We start from the raw sequence: 16,245 nt of genomic DNA on the forward strand, positions 1-16,245 counted from the left end.
TGTCTGTGTTTCCCACTGCCAGGGTACACAGATGATTTACCTTCTGCTGCCACTCTGCCACCAGCTATTACGTCAAACAATAGCTGCTCGCCTACTCCTCCATTCCTCCTCCTGCTGCTGCTGTCTGTCTGTGTTTCCCACTGCCAGGGTACACAGAATTAACTTCTGCTGCCACTCTGCCACCAGCTATTACGTCAAACAATAGCTATATTGGTTGCAAAACCAAAACCAAACAAACCATTAAAAAAAAAAAAAGGTTTAATTTTTCTGAGGTGCCCGGGTTGAAAACTGTGTTGTCCCAGTTGTGTATTGGACACAATGTGGGCTGCACGACCGCTGTCTGGGACCTCCTGTTGTGTTTATTTACAGCCCTGGTATCACCGCTAGGTACCAGGGCTATTATGTCACGCTGCCTACCTGCTGCCACACTCACACTGCTCCTCCATACCTCCTCCTGCTGCTGCTGCTGCTGTCTGTCTGTGTTTCCCACTGCCAGGGTACACAGATGATTTACCTTCTGCTGCCACTCTGCCACCAGCTATTACGTCAAACAATAGCTGCTCGCCTACTCCTCCATTCCTCCTCCTGCTGCTGCTGTCTGTCTGTGTTTCCCACTGCCAGGGTACACAGATGATTTACCTTCTGCTGCCACTCTGCCACCAGCTATTACGTCAAACAATAGCTGCTCGCCTACTCCTCCATTCCTCCTCCTGCTGCTGCTGTCTGTCTGTGTTTCCCACTGCCAGGGTACACAGAATTACCTTCTGCTGCCACTCTGCCACCAGCTATTACGTCAAACAATAGCTATATTGGTTGCAAAACCAAAACCAAACAAACCATTAAAAAAAAAAAAAAGGTTTAATTTTTCTGAGGTGCCCGGGTTGAAAACTGTGTTGTCCCAGTTGTGTATTGGACACAATGTGGGCTGCACGACCGCTGTCTGGGACCTCCTGTTGTGTTTATTTACAGCCCTGGTATCACCGCTAGGTACCAGGGCTATTATGTCACGGCGAGCTGCCTGCCTCATTGACTGCCTGCTGCCACACACTCATCCTCCTCCTCCTGCTGCTGAATTTACCTCCTGCTGTCTTTGTGTTTCCACTGCCAGGGAGCACATACAATGGCGCTTCCAACATGCGTGCGCCCACCAGCTATTTGTTACGCTCAAAAATAGCTGCATTTCTTTAAAAAAAAAATTGAAAAGAGAAATACGTGAAGAAGAAGAAGACGATATTGAAAAGGAAGGAGAAGATGAAGATGAAGAAGAAGAAGAAGATGAAGAAGAAGATGAAGAAGATGATGAAGAAGAAGATGAAAAAGAAGAAGAAGATGAAGAAGATGAAGAAGAAGAAGATGAAGAAGAAGAAGAAGATGAAGAAGAAGAAGAAGAAGATGAAGAAGATGATGAAGAAGATGAAGAAGATGAAGAAGAAGAAGAAGAAGAAGAAGAAGAAGAAGAAGAAGAAGAAGAAGAAGAAGAAGAAGAAGAAGAAGAAGAAGAAGAAGAAGAAGAAGATGATGATGATGATGAAGAAGAAGAAGAAGAAGAAGAAGAAGAAGAAGAAGAAGAAGAAGAAGAAGAAGAAGAAGAAGAAGAAGAAGAAGAAGAAGAAGAAGAAGAAGAAGAAGAAGATGAAGAAGAAGAAGAAGAAGAAGAAGAAGAAGAAGATGAAGAAGAAGAAGAAGAAGAAGAAGAAGAAGAAGAAGAAGAAGAAGAAGAAGAAGAAGAAGAAGAAGATGAAGAAGAAGAAGAAGAAGAAGAAGAAGAAGAAGATGAAGAAGAAGAAGAAGAAGAAGAAGAAGATGAAGATGAAGAAGAAGAAGAAGAAGAAGAAGAAGAAGAAGAAGAAGAAGAAGAAGAAGAAGAAGAAGAAGAAGAAGAAGAAGAAGAAGAAGAAGAAGAAGAAGAAGAAGAAGAAGATGAAGATGAAGATGAAGAAGAAGAAGAAGAAGAAGATGAAGAAGAAGAAGAAGAAGATGAAGAAGATGATGAAGAAGATGAAGAAGAAGAAGAAGAAGAAGAAGAAGAAGAAGAAGAAGAAGAAGAAGAAGAAGAAGAAGATGATGATGATGAAGAAGAAGAAGAAGAAGAAGAAGAAGAAGAAGAAGAAGAAGATGAAGAAGAAGAAGAAGAAGAAGAAGAAGAAGAAGAAGAAGAAGAAGAAGATGAAGAAGAAGAAGAAGAAGAAGAAGAAGAAGAAGAAGAAGAAGAAGAAGAAGAAGAAGAAGAAGAAGAAGAAGAAGAAGAAGAAGAAGAAGAAGAAGAAGAAGATGAAGATGAAGAAGACAATATAGAAGAAGAAGAAGAAGAAGATATAGAAGAAGAAGAAGAAGATATAGAAGAAGAAGATCGAGAAGAAGAAGAAGAAAGATAAAGAAGAAGAAGAACAAGTATATACAGTAACACTACTGAACAAAATTAAGGACACAACTTCTCTTTCCACATTTTTTTTTAAAGGAACATCCCCACATAATCACTTGCTGTTGTTACTTGGAAAAAAAGAGGTTTCTTGCATCATTCACCCTCAAAACAAGTGTTGGAAGCTATTTAAGGCCAATTCGAATAGTCAGCTCGAATAGTTAGCTCGAATACCGACTCGAATAGTGAGCTCGAAGTCCGAGGTCGAATCGAATAGTAAAAATTATTCGACTCGAATATTCGACTGACCTCGAATAATTTACTATTCGAATTCGACCAAACTCGAATTTTAAAAAGGGGTATTTGAGCATCACTACAAAACAGTCATTTACAGAGATATTTCTCCCACCCAGCATGGGTATGTGTAAAAATACACCACAAAAACACATTATACTACTTCTCCTGAGTACGGCAATACCACTTTTTTGTAGCCTAACTGCGCTAAGGGGCCCAAAGTCCAATGAGCACCTTTAGGCTTTACAGGGGTGCTTACAATTTAGCACCCCCCCCAAAATGCCAGGACAGTAAACACACCCCACAAATGACCCCATTTTGGAACGTAGACACTTCAAGGTATTCAGAGAGGGGCATGGTGAGCCCGTGGCAGATTTTTTTTTTTTTGTCACAAGTTATCAGAAATGGAAACTTTTTTTTTTTGTCTCAAAGTGTCATTTTCCGCTAACTTGTGACAAGAAATAAAATTTTCTATGAACTCACCATGCCTCTCAGTGAATACTTTGGGATGTCTTCTTTCCAAAATGGGGTCATTTGGGGGGTATTTATACTATCCTGGAATTTTAGCACCTCAGGAAACATGACAGGTGCTCAGAAAAGTCGGAGATGCTTCAAAATGGGAAAATTCACTTTTTGCACCATAGTTTGTAAACTCTATAACTTTTACCCAAACCAATAAATATACACTGAATGTTTTTTTTTTTTTATCAGAGACACGTAGTACAATAAATTTGGACAAAAATGTATACAGAAATTTTACTTTATTTGACAAATTTTATCACAGAAAGTTAAAAAAATGATTTTTTTTGACAAAATTCATGTCTTTTTTGATGAATATAATAAAAACTAAAAATAGCAGCAGCAATCAAATAGCACCAAAAGAAAGCTGTATTAGTGACAAGAAAAGGAGGGAAAATTCATTTAGATAGTAGGTTGTATGACCAAGCAATAAACCGTTAAATCTGCAGTGGTCTGAATGGAAAAAAAGGCTCTGGTCCTTAAAGGGAACCAGAGAGGAACCTTCATTAAAAATACCCCGGCCACCCTCTGTGCTCCCCCCTCAGCTGTAGAGTGAGCAGGAAGCGCTGGATACAACTCCCCTCCCTGCGTTCCACTCGCTGCTCTCGCGCCGAAGGTCTCCTCTCTGCATACATGCTGATACACACGCTGCTTCCTGTTTAGCCGAAAGCAGCGTGTGTATCTAGAGTTGAGCCGAAATTTTCGTAATTTCGCATTACTATAATTGCGCATGCGAAATTTGCGATTACGATGCGAAATTACAGTAGCGTAATTGCCATTAAAATCGTAATTGAAAATACCGTAAGCGTAATTTTCAACGCGTAATTTCGCGTTTCGTTCATGCCGTAATTTCGCATTAAACGCTACCGTAATTTCGCGTTAAACCGTAACGTTCCATACAATGTAAAAAAGCCGCCGACTTTAAGGGTTAATAGCAAAGCCCCCTTAAATGCCAAGAGCCTTAAATTTGGAGAATATATTAAGGAGATCAGGAGGAATAAGAGGAAAAAAATTTTTTTCAAAAAGACCTTATAGTTTTTGAGAAAATCGATGTTAAAGTTTCAAAGTAAAAATATATACATTTAAAAACCCGCCGACTTTAACGGTTAATAGCAAAGCTTGCTTAAAGTTTAGGAACACCAAATTCCCAGGGTATATTAAGGGGATCAGTGGGAATAAGAGGAAAAACATTTTTTTTAAAAAGACCTTATAGTTTTTGAGAAAATCGATTTTTAAGTTTCAAGGGTAAAAATGTCTTTTAAATGCGGAAAATGTCAGTTTTTTTTTGCACAGGTAACAATAGTGTATTATTTTCATAGATTCCCCCAAGTGGGAAGAGTTTTACTTACTTCGTTCTGAGTGTGGGAAATATTAAAAAAAAACGACGTGGGGTCCCCCCTCCCAGACCTCTTTAACCCCTTGTCCCCCATGCAGGCTGGGATAGCCAGAATGCGGAGCACCGGCCGCGTGGGGCTCCGCACCCTGACTATACCAGCCCGCATGGTCCATGGATTGGGGGGTCTCGGAAGGGGAGGAGCAGCCAAGCTTTCCCCTCCCCCTCCGAGCCCTTGTCCAATCCAAGGACAAGGGGCTCTTCTCCACCTCCGATGGGCGGTGGAGGTGGAGGCCGCGATTTCCTGGGGGGGGGGGTTCATGGTGGAATCTGGGAGTCCCCTTTAAAAAGGGGTCCCCCAGATGCCCACCCCCCTCCCAGGAGAAATGAGTATAGAGGTACTTGTACCCCTTACCCATTTCCTTTAAGAGTTAAAAGTAAATAAACACACAAACACTTAGAAAAAGTATTTTAATTGAACAAAAAACATAACCACGAAAAAAGTCCTTTAATATTCTTAATTAACCATTAATACTTACCTGTCCCTTTAAATAAATGATCCCTCGAAATAGCCTCGGAAATGTTATTACAATGTAACAACTTTGTTACATTGTAACTACGCCGCACCCGACGTCACTCGCCGCTCAGCCGCCGCATACCAGTCTGCGCTGCACGGACCCGACAGAGCTCTGAGCTATATAGCTCAGAGCTCTCTAAGCATCTTTGTATTTGGGCTCCAAGGAGCCCCATTGGTCCTTGGCAGACCAATGGGCCTTCCTTCAAATCAGAAGGAACCCCATTGGTCTGCTAAGGACCAATGGGGCTCCTTGGAGCCCAAATTCAAAGATGCTTAGAGAGCTCTGAGCTATATAGCTCAGAGCTCTGTCGGGTCCGTGCAGCGCAGACGGGTATGCGGCGGCGGCGGCGAGTGACGTCGGGTGCGGCATAGTTACAATGTAACAAAGTTGTTACATTGTAATAACTTTGTTACATTGTAACTGATAGAACATTTCCGAGGCTATTTCGAGGGATCATTTATTTAAAGGGACAGGTAAGTATTAATGGTTAATTAAGAATATTAAAGGACTTTTTTCGTGGTTATGTTTTTTGTTCAATTAAAATACTTTTTCTAAGTGTTTGTGTGTTTATTTACTTTTAACTCTTAAAGGAAATGGGTAAGGGGTATAAGTACCTCTATACTCATTTCTCCTGGGAGGGGGGGTGGGCATCTGGGGGACCCCTTTTTAAAGGGGACTCCCAGATTCCACCATGAACCCCCCACCCCCCAGGAAATCGCGGCCTCCACCTCCACCGCCCATCGGAGGTGGAGAAGAGCCCCTTGTCCTTGGATTGGACAAGGGCTCGGAGGAGGAGGGGAAAGCTTGGCTGCCCCTCCCCTTCCGAGACCCCCCAATCCATGGACCATGCGGGCTGGTCTTTTTGAAAAAAAATTTTTTCATCTTATTCCCACTGATCCCTTTAATATACCCTAGGAATTTGGTGTTCCTAAACTTTAAGCAGGCTTTGCTATTAACCGTTAAAGTCGGCGGGTTTTTAAATGTATACATTTTTACTTTGAAACTTTAACATCGATTTTCTCAAAAACTATAAGGTCTTTTTGAAAAAAAATGTTTTCCTCTTATTCCTTCTGATCTCCTTAATATATTCTCCAAATTTGAGGCTCTTAGCATTTAAGGGGGCTTTGCTATTAACCCTTAAAGTCGGCGGCTTTTTTATATTATACGGAGCGTTACGGTTTAACGCGAAATTACGGTAGCGTTTAATGCGAAATTACGGCATGAACATATACCCATTGTAATGCGAAAATTACACGAAAATTACGCTTACGCGAAATTTTGCGAAATCCTTCTTCATTACGATTATGTACTTACGGCCATAATCGTAATTACACTAATTACGCGAAATTTCGCGAAATCGTAATTACGTCATTACGCTCATCTCTATGTGTATCAGCATGTATGCAGAGATGAGACCAGCCGTGAGAGAGCAGCAAGTGGAACGCAGGCAGGTGAGTTGTATCCAGCGCTTCCTGCTCACTCTACAGCTGGGGGGGAGCACGGAGGGCAGCCCGGGAGAGGAGGGGAAGGAAGGGAGAGGTCAGGCTGCCCTCCCCGTGGCTCCGGCTCCCCCCTCCATTATGGGGGCAGCTACCTAGCTAACCTACACTGGGGGCACCTACCTAATCTCACCTATACTTGGGGGCACCTACCTAATTAACCTATACTGGGGGGCACCTACCTATCTAACCTATACTGGGGGCAGCTACCTAATCTAGCCTATAATGGGGGGCAGCTACCTAATCTAACCTATACTGAGGGGCACCTACCTATCTAACCTATACTGGGGGGCACCTACCTAATCTAACATATGCTGGGGGGCACCTACCTAATCTAACCTACTGCTGGGGGGCACCTACCTAATCTAACCTATACTGGGGGGCACTTACCTATCTAACCTATACTGGGGGGCACCTACCTAATCTAACCTATACTGGGGGGCACCTACCTAATCTAACCTATGCTGGGGGGCACCTACCTAATCTAACCTATACTGGGCGGCACCTACCTAATCTAGCCTATACTGGGGGGCAGCTATCTAATCTAACCAATACAATTGGCCGACTGGCGGTAATGACGGGACCCGGTAGCGGCGGATCTAGGCACTGGAGGACGGCGGCGTGGGAGCTATCCATACGTATGGGGCTGGAGGAAGCCCCAGGTATGTATAACAGCTTTCCCCCAACGTCTCTGGTTCCCTTTAAGGGGTAGAAAGACTGTGGTCCTCCAGTGGTTAAGTAAACACAATATAACAATATCTGAAGTTTGGCTGCGGCAGCATTTCACTGCACTGAACTTTCAATCTGTGTGTGTAACCCTTCCAATGCTGGTCAAGTAAAAAAAAATGCTGGTTGCATATAATATGCTGTAAATAATGTTTTAGTGCAAAGATGAAATGCAGGGTTATATTCCACTTTAAGCACTTTGAATGCCCTCAGTTACCACCCGTGATAGCAATAGCTTGGCTTGTTGCTGGGAATGCACTCATGACCTGTCTGATCCTTGTTGCTGAACCCTTGCATTGTATCCTGACCATGCAAACCTGTCTGATTCCTGTTGCTGAAACCTTGCATTGTATCCTGACCACGATTGATGTCTGATGTCTGTTGCCAACTTCTGCCTGAACTTGGACTAAGTATCACTGCTGTATTCCCTGTTGCTGACCTTGCTTCTGTTACCAGATTATGCTACCTTCTGCCTGGCTTTGACCTCTGCATGAACACGAATTTACATGAATTCTGCCCAGACCGACCTCGGCTTGTTTAAAGGATAACTCAATCTCTAAACGCTACTGGACTTCCTTGCTTGGGCTACTCGCTATCTACAGTCATCTGTATCTCATCTGGATTGCCTTCCCCTACAGGCCGCAGGCAAGTATATCTGTTTACTTGTTCATACTGTGCCCTTGCATTGCATTATTAAGTTATCAGGTTCTGTGGGTGGATTACTATCTGTCAATCTGTATGCTACATCTGCCTGCAGGGTGTATTGTAGTATTTTGCTAGTCAAGAGTTTTCCAAAGGTGTTATGGGCTTGGCTGTGGGTCATTCATATGGGCATACAGTCTGACCTATAGTCATTGACCCAGCAAGCCTGACAATATGAGCCCTCAAAAGGGTTTTTGTTTTAGGGTGGTTTCAGCAATAAAGAACAGCCTAGCTAACTGTATCTGTCTCTCTATGGGCTGTATGCAGTGTCACCCACAAAAGGAGCTATGGTTAGTACGTTCAATCACAGATACAGTGGAATGGTGTGCACTGGTATAATAAAGTGCGCTGTCACACAGGTACAGAGGAAAGATATGCACTGGTATAATAGAGTGTGCTTTAACTCAGGTACAGAGGAAAGGTATGCACTAGTATAATTGAGTGTGCTACCAGTGCTGGGACTACAAATCCAAGCTGGCCTGGCAACTGTCTGTGGGCTCTAGGTATATGCAGTGTCACCCACAAAGACAGCTCAGCTATACTTTCCTTTAGTAGGTTAAATGACAAATTGTTAGGAATGAAGGATTTACCTTAGCGGCGGAGAGTAGCGCGACCGCCACTTCCGCGTCTGACATCATGGCAGCTGTCGCCGCATCATCGCAGGTATCCCTGCGGCAGAACAGGTCTCTCTACTGCACATCAGTTCAGGTCGGTCGGCACGCTCGTGCGTGGAGCGGCAGGACCTTTATGGGCTTAGGAGACGAGTCAGCTGTATGGCCGGTCAGCTGACATCTGGCTGCTGTTTCTCCTTGCTGATTGGTGGAAGTGTTCTGGGCGGGATGCTTGGAATTGCCTGCCTGCATTTAAAGAGACACTGAAGCGAAAAAAAAAATTATGATATTATGATTTGTATGTATAGTACAGCTAAGAAATAAAACATTAAGATCAGATACATCAGTCTAATTGTTTCCAGCACAGGAAGAGTTAAGAAACTCCAGTTGTTATCTCTATGCAAAAAAGCCATTAAGCACTACGACTTTCAAAGTCGTGGAGAGGGCTGTTATCTGACTTTTATTATCTCAACTGTTATTGAACCATTTACTTTTTCTCTGCCAGAGGAGAGGTCATTAGTTCACAGACTGCTCTCAAAGAATCATTTTGAATGCTGAGTGTTGTGTAATCTGCACATATTATAGAATGATGCAATGTTAGAAAAAACACTATATACCTGAAAATAAAAATATGAGAATATTTTCTTTGCTGCTAATCTTCTAATAATTATTCATAGTACACAACCAATTCACTATAATCATATTTTTTTTTCGCTTCAGTGTCTCTTTAAGCTTGGAGTTGTCAGTAGCTCATTGTCTGTTGTTGCTGAAACTTCGCAATGAAAGCTCTCAGATCTTAGTCAGATCCGTGTGTGCTTGAACCGGCAGGACCCCGGGAATTCGCACTTACCGTAGTTTAGGATTATTATTATTACTGTTATTTGATTATTACTGTGTATTACTTTTGCCTGTACCTCTGACTACTCTCTGCCTATCGATTCTGTACTTCTGCCAATCTGATCAGTTACCGACTTCTGCCTGAACACTCTTTCTGACTTAGCCTTACGATTCTGTACCTCTGCCAATCTGATCTGTTGCCGACTTCTGCCTAAATACTCACTCCGATTTTGCCTTACGATTCTGTACCTCTGCTTGACTTATCTGTTACCGACTTTGCCTGTACGACCACTCTGTTGTTAGTGATAGCCCCTGTCACAAAAGGGCTATCACTCTTTAGCACTATTGTGTATCACTGTGCACTAAAACACGTGTGATCACACTTTGAATAAAATACTGACTATTGTGCTGATAGAGCTTGTTCCGATTATCAGATACAATCACTGATCATTACACAAATGCAGTGAAAAGATATGGTATGGTAATACAGTGTGGGTCTACAAGTCCAAGCTCGCCTGGCAACTGTCTGTGGGCTCTAGGTATATGCAGTGTCACCCACAAAGATGGCTATGCTATTGTAACGATCGGTGTAACACAGAGAGGGTCTGATTACCGGTGATCTGCAGTATCACCGAGAATACAGATATATACCCGATTATTGATGATCTGCAGTATCACCGATAATCAGATATATCTCTAACCTCTGGACACCTGGGTAATAAGAGTGTTTAGTGCAACGGAAATACTTTGAGGACTGCACCTGTGGAGCAGGCACACAGCAGTAAGGAGTACTGCACAGTAACACGTTCCTTCCGTAAGCCTGAGACTCTCCCGAGGGAGGGGTCAGGCTAGGAGTAGGAAGGAAAAGTGTGAGTGACACCAGGAGGGGTGTCACCCACAGGTCTGTGAGCTATCTCTTGACTGAGGAGATAGCTCTCGAGGTCGGACAAGCTAGGTCGGCAACAGACACACAGATCAGGGACAAAGACAGGAGACAGATGCGGAATCCTAAGACAAACAGAGTACGGCAACAGAGTATCAGATATAGCGAAGTACCTAATCAGAGATCAGAAGAGTAGTCAGGAAAGCAGAAGGTCATAACAGATAAACAATGCAATTAGTACTTTAAGCTATCAAGAATCTGACTCAGTGTGGATTCCCAGCTCCAGCCGGTTCTGGCACACTGTCGGATCTAGCTAAGGTCTGAGAGCTAGCACATATAATTTTCCCTAGACTGAGGTGTGAGGTCCTTGATCATCAACACCTAGGAACTGGTCTAGAAAATAACACAGATAATATCACAGATACTGACAAGGTCTGAGTGCTACCACGTAGTGATCGCAACGGCAGACACCAGAGAAGTGACCAGCACCCAGTATATATACACAAGCGCTCTCCAGCGCCTCCCCTAAGTGCTGGACCAATGAAACCTGATAGAATTGTCAGCTGATCGGCTGGATCAGCTGACACCCTTCTGACTGCCATAAAGGCTCTGCCTCTCAGCGCGCGCGTGAACCTGTGTGGACTATCAGTCCCAGCCACACCAGACATGTGTTGTAATGCATCTGTTGGATTGAACGCGGGGCCAGCTGCACCGCTATCAGAGCATGCGGCGGTTTCCTCGCGTTCAGCCACACTGCTAGTGGCAAGCCCATGCGTGCAAACCGCCGCGTCGGACGCGGAATCCGCTGCCTTGTTCACTGGGCATGCGGCGGTTTCTCCACGCTCCGTCAGGCTAGTGGATGCAGGCCCATGCGCGCAAGCTGCCATGTTGAACGCGGAATCAGCCGCCTTACTTTGAGTACTCGCGGCGGCTTTTCCGCGTTTTCTCACAGTACCCCCTCCCCCTGAGGAGTGGACTCCGGACAGCTCCTACCCGGTTTCTCAGGATATAAAGCGTGGAACTCCCTCCTTAATTTATCCGCATGCATGCGACACTCAGGTACCCATGTTCTCTCCTCAATACCATACCTTTTCCAGTGAACTAGATACTGCACTGAGTTCTGTACAACACGTGAGTCTAAAACCTTTTCTACTTCGTACTCAGGTTGGTCATCTACCATCACAGGAGGAGGAGGAGTGGAACCTACATGAACTGCTGGCTTAAGCAGGGACACATGAAAGGATCTTACACCACGCATGCTGGCAGGGAGATCAATGGCATAAGTAACATTGTTGATCTTCCTGGTCACTGGAAAAGGACCCACAAATCTGGGTCCTAACTTGGGCGAGTGTTGTTTCAGGGCCCTAATGACGTGTGGACACCCAGACCAAGTCTCCTGGCCGGAACTTCCACTCTAAGGAGTGTTTTTTGTCAGCTTGACCTTTCTGACTTTGAAAAGCCTTCTCCAAATTATTTCTCACGATCCCTCAAATGTTCTTAAATGATTTTTGCCAAGCCTCCAAAGCTGGAAATGGAGTGGAAGCTACTGGCAGTGGGGAGAACTTAGGCAACTTTCCAGTTACCACCTGAAACAGAGAAAATCCCGAGGAAGAGCTTTTCAAATTATTGTGCGCAAATTCTGTAAACGGCAAGAACTTGACCCAATCATTTTGCGCATCCGCAACATAACACCTTAGAAACTGTTCCAATGACTGATTAATTCTCTCAGTCTGACCATTGGTCTGTGGGTGGTAGCCCGACGAAAATGACAGTTCCATGCCCATTTGATGACAAAATGCCCTCCAAAATTTAGAAACAAATTGGACTCCCCGATCTGATACAACGTTTTCCAGAATGCCATGTAGACGGAAAATGTGAATGATGAAAAGATCGGCCAACTCCTGGGCCGAGAGGAGTCCTTTCAGGGGCACAAAATGGGCCATTTTACTGAAACGGTCGACTACCACCCAAATGACCGACATGCCCTCAGACCTCGCAAGCTCACCCACAAAATCCATGGACAAATGGGTCCATGGTTCACTCGGAGTGGGCAAAGGCTGTAACGTTCCCACAGGTGCCAGACGGGAGGGTTTACTTTTTGCACATACTGCACACTCTCTAACATACTCCTTGCAGTCAGTTGCCAATGAAGGCCACCAAGCACACCTAGCAACAAGGTCCTGTGTTCTGGTGGCCCCAGGATGTCCAGCATTCTTGTGGGAGTGGAACATCTGCAATATCTGGAGACGAAATGGCAGTGGTACAAACATCACCCCTTCAGGCTTTCCTTCAGGGACATCCTGCTGGAAGAGACTTAAAGTCTCCATCCAGTTTTTCCAGGTCTCTGTGGCTGCCAACACTACTCTCTGTGGGATAATAGTCTCTGGGTCTGAGGGCTGTGCTGTCTCTGGCTCAAAGCATCTGGACAAAGCATCCGCTTTAATGTTTTTACTACCCGGAGTGTACGTAATTACAAATCTGAATCTCGAGAAAAACAGTGACCACCGAGCCTGACGGGGACTCAATCTCTTAGCCCCCTCAATGTATTCCAAAATTTTGTGATCAGTGTAAACGGTAATCGTATGTTCTGCTCCTTCTAGCCAGTGACGCCTTTCTTCGAAGGCCAATTTAATGGCTAGGAGCTCCCTGTTGCCTATATCGTAGTTTTTCTCTGCTGGTGAAAAACTACGAGAGAAATAGGCACACGGGTGTAATCTTCCCTGCAACCCAGAACGCTGAGACAGCACAGCCCCTACCCCGACCTCCGAGGCGTCCACCTCCACAATAAAGGGATAGGAGGTGTCGACGTGTCTCAAAATGGGTGCAGAGCAAAACAATTCTTTCAAAGTGGAGAAAGCAGCCAGAGCTTCGGGTGACCAGTGGTTGGTATCTGCCTCTTTCTTAGTGAGACTGGTGTGGGGTGCTATGACTGTGGAGTACCCCTTTATGAACCTTCTATAGTAATTAGCGAATCCTAAAAATCTCTGGAGAGATTTTAGTCCCACTGGCTGGGGCCATTCCAGGACAGCAGAGACTTTGGCAGGATCCATAGAAAGGCCCGAGGTGGAAATTATGTTCCCCAGAAAAGTGACAGATGTTACCTCAAAAGTGCATTTCTCCAATTTAGCATAAAGCATGTTCTGTCTTAACTTGTGCAGTACAAATTTGACATGAGACCTGTGCTCAGAGAGGTTATCTGAGAAGATTAGTATATCATCCAGATATATCAGAACAAATTTACCCAACACCTCCCTGAATACTTCATTGATGAGTTCCTGAAAGACGGCCGGGGCGTTACACAACCCGAAGGGCATCACCAGGTACTCGTAATGCCTATCGGGTGTGTTAAAGGCCGTCTTCCACTCATCGCCCTCTCTGATCCGCACCAGGTTGTATGCACCCCGCAAATCCAATTTCAAGAAAATCTTAGCATTGGTGACCTGAGTGAATAAATCGTTTATCAAAGGCAAAGGATAGCGATTTTTTACTGTGATTTTATTCAGACCCCGGTAATCAATGCATGGCCGAAGGCCTCCGTCTTTTTTCTTTACAAAAAAGAAACCTGCTCCGGCAGGCGACCGGGAAGGGCGAATGAAACCCTTAGCTAAGTTTTCACGGATGTACTCTCGCATGGCCACTTTTTCTGGCCCAGACAAATTGTAGAGATGACCTCTAGGGGGCATACAACCAGATCGGAGATCGATGGGGCAATCGAAAGGACGATGTGGAGGTAGTTTCTTAGCAGCTTTGGGACAAAACACATCTGCAAATTCAGAATATTGTTCTGGTACTCCCTCCACATGAATCCTGGTCTGACCCAAAGTCACCCCCACTAAACAATGATGAAAGCAATGGGCTGACCAGCTAGTTAGCTGACCAGTGGCCCAATTAATCTGAGGGGAGTGAAGGTGCAACCAAGGCATGCCAAGGATGATAGTGGAGGTTGTCATGTGTAACACAAAAAAAAACAACTTCTCCCTATGCAACACCCCTATAGTGACTCCCACCTCTGGTGTCTGAGACAGAGGACGGTTACGTTGCAGCGGGGAATCATCCACTGCCGTAACTTGGATAGGTGGTGTTACCGGGGTGAGTGGAATACCCAATTTCTTAGCAAATTCGTAATCCATAAAATTAGCCGCTGAACCCGAATCAACAAAGGCCTCAGTGACTTCAGATTTATCTTCCCATGTAACCGTACAAGGAAGAAGCAACCTTTTATCATCTAGGGGTAAAAGTTGTATGCCTAGGGTATTACCCCAAACTACTCCTAGGCAGTAGCGTTTCCCGGTTTCTTCTGGCAATTCTGTACTCTATGACCCCCCTCTGAGCAATAAAGACATAACTGCTCTGAAATCCTGCGTCTCCGCTCCACTTGAGACAACTTTGACCGACCAATCTGCATTGGTTCGGGTGGAGGTGAAACGGAAGGAGGTGGAGTCACAGGAGGCGCAGCGTAGGACACCAACTTTACATGATTTCTACCCCTGGTCTGTCTCTGATAGCGCAGCCTACGGTCGATCCTGATGGCCGATGAAATGGCCTCATCAATGGTCTTAGGTTCAGGCTGACTTAACATAAGATCAGAGACCTCATCTGATAACCCTGATAAGAAACAATCTAACAGGGCAAAGGTGTCCCACCTGGCTGATACTGACCACCTTCTGAATTCAGCAGCATACTCCTCGACCGGATTCTTGCCTTGACGTAACAACTTGAGCTTCCGCTCAGAAGTCGAGGCAATGTCTGGATCATCGTAAATTATTGCCATGGCTTTAAAAAATTCATCTACAGAGGTTAGGGCTAAGTCTCTAGCGGGTAGACTGTACGCCCAGGACTGAGAATCACCTGATAACAAAGTCTTAATAAATGTGACCCTTTGGGCCATAGTTCCTGAAGATCTAGGTCTCAACTCAAAGTATGATAACACTCTACTCCTAAAATTTTGGAAATTAGATCTGTGACCAGAAAATTTTTCAGGTACAGGCATGCGTATGTCTGTGCTAGGAGGAGATCGCACTTCATCCACAGCCGTCTGGAGGGTTTGTAAAGACCCGGACAAAGCGTTAATTAACGCCCGGTGACTACCCAGCACTTGGTTGATGGTATCCACTGAAGTGGTAAGTGCACCCAGACGGTCGGTGTGTGCGTCCATTTGCATTTTTTGGTCTGCTGTTCTGTAACGATCGGTGTAACACAGAGAGGGTCTGATTACCGGTAATCTGCAGTATCACTGAGAATACAGATATATACCCGATTATTGATGATCTGCAGTATCACCGATATTCAGCTATATCTCTAACCTCTGGACACCTGGGTAATAAGAGTGTTTAGTGCAACAGAAATACTTTGAGGACTGCACCTGTGGAGCAGGCGCACAGCAGTAAGGAGTACTTCACAGTAACACGTTACTTCCGTAAGCCTGAGACTCTCCCGAGGGAGGAGTCAGGCTAGGAGTAGGAAGGACAAGTGTGAGTGACACCAGGAGAGGTGTCACCCACAGGTCTGTGAGCTATCTCTTGACTGAGGAGATAGCTCTCGAGGTCGGACAAGCTAGGTCGGCAACAGACAGACAGATCAGGGACATAGACAGGAGACAGATGCAGAATCCTAAGACAAACAGAGTACGGCAACAGAGTATCAGATATAGCGAAGTAACTAATCAGAGATCAGAAGAGTAGTCAGGAAAGCAGAAGGTCATAACAGATAAACAATGCAATTAGTACTTTAAGCTATCAAGAATCTGACTCAGTGTGGATTCCCAGCTCCAGCCGGTTCTGGCACACTGTCGGATCTAGCTAAGGTCTGAGAGCTAGCACATATAATTTTCCCTTGACTGAGGTGTGAGGTCCTTGATCATTAACACCTAGGAACTGGTCTAGATAATAACACAGATAATATCAC

The sequence above is a fragment of the Hyperolius riggenbachi genome, chromosome 3 (assembly GCF_040937935.1).
Source record: "Hyperolius riggenbachi isolate aHypRig1 chromosome 3, aHypRig1.pri, whole genome shotgun sequence".
NCBI classification, from domain to species: domain Eukaryota; kingdom Metazoa; phylum Chordata; class Amphibia; order Anura; family Hyperoliidae; genus Hyperolius; species Hyperolius riggenbachi.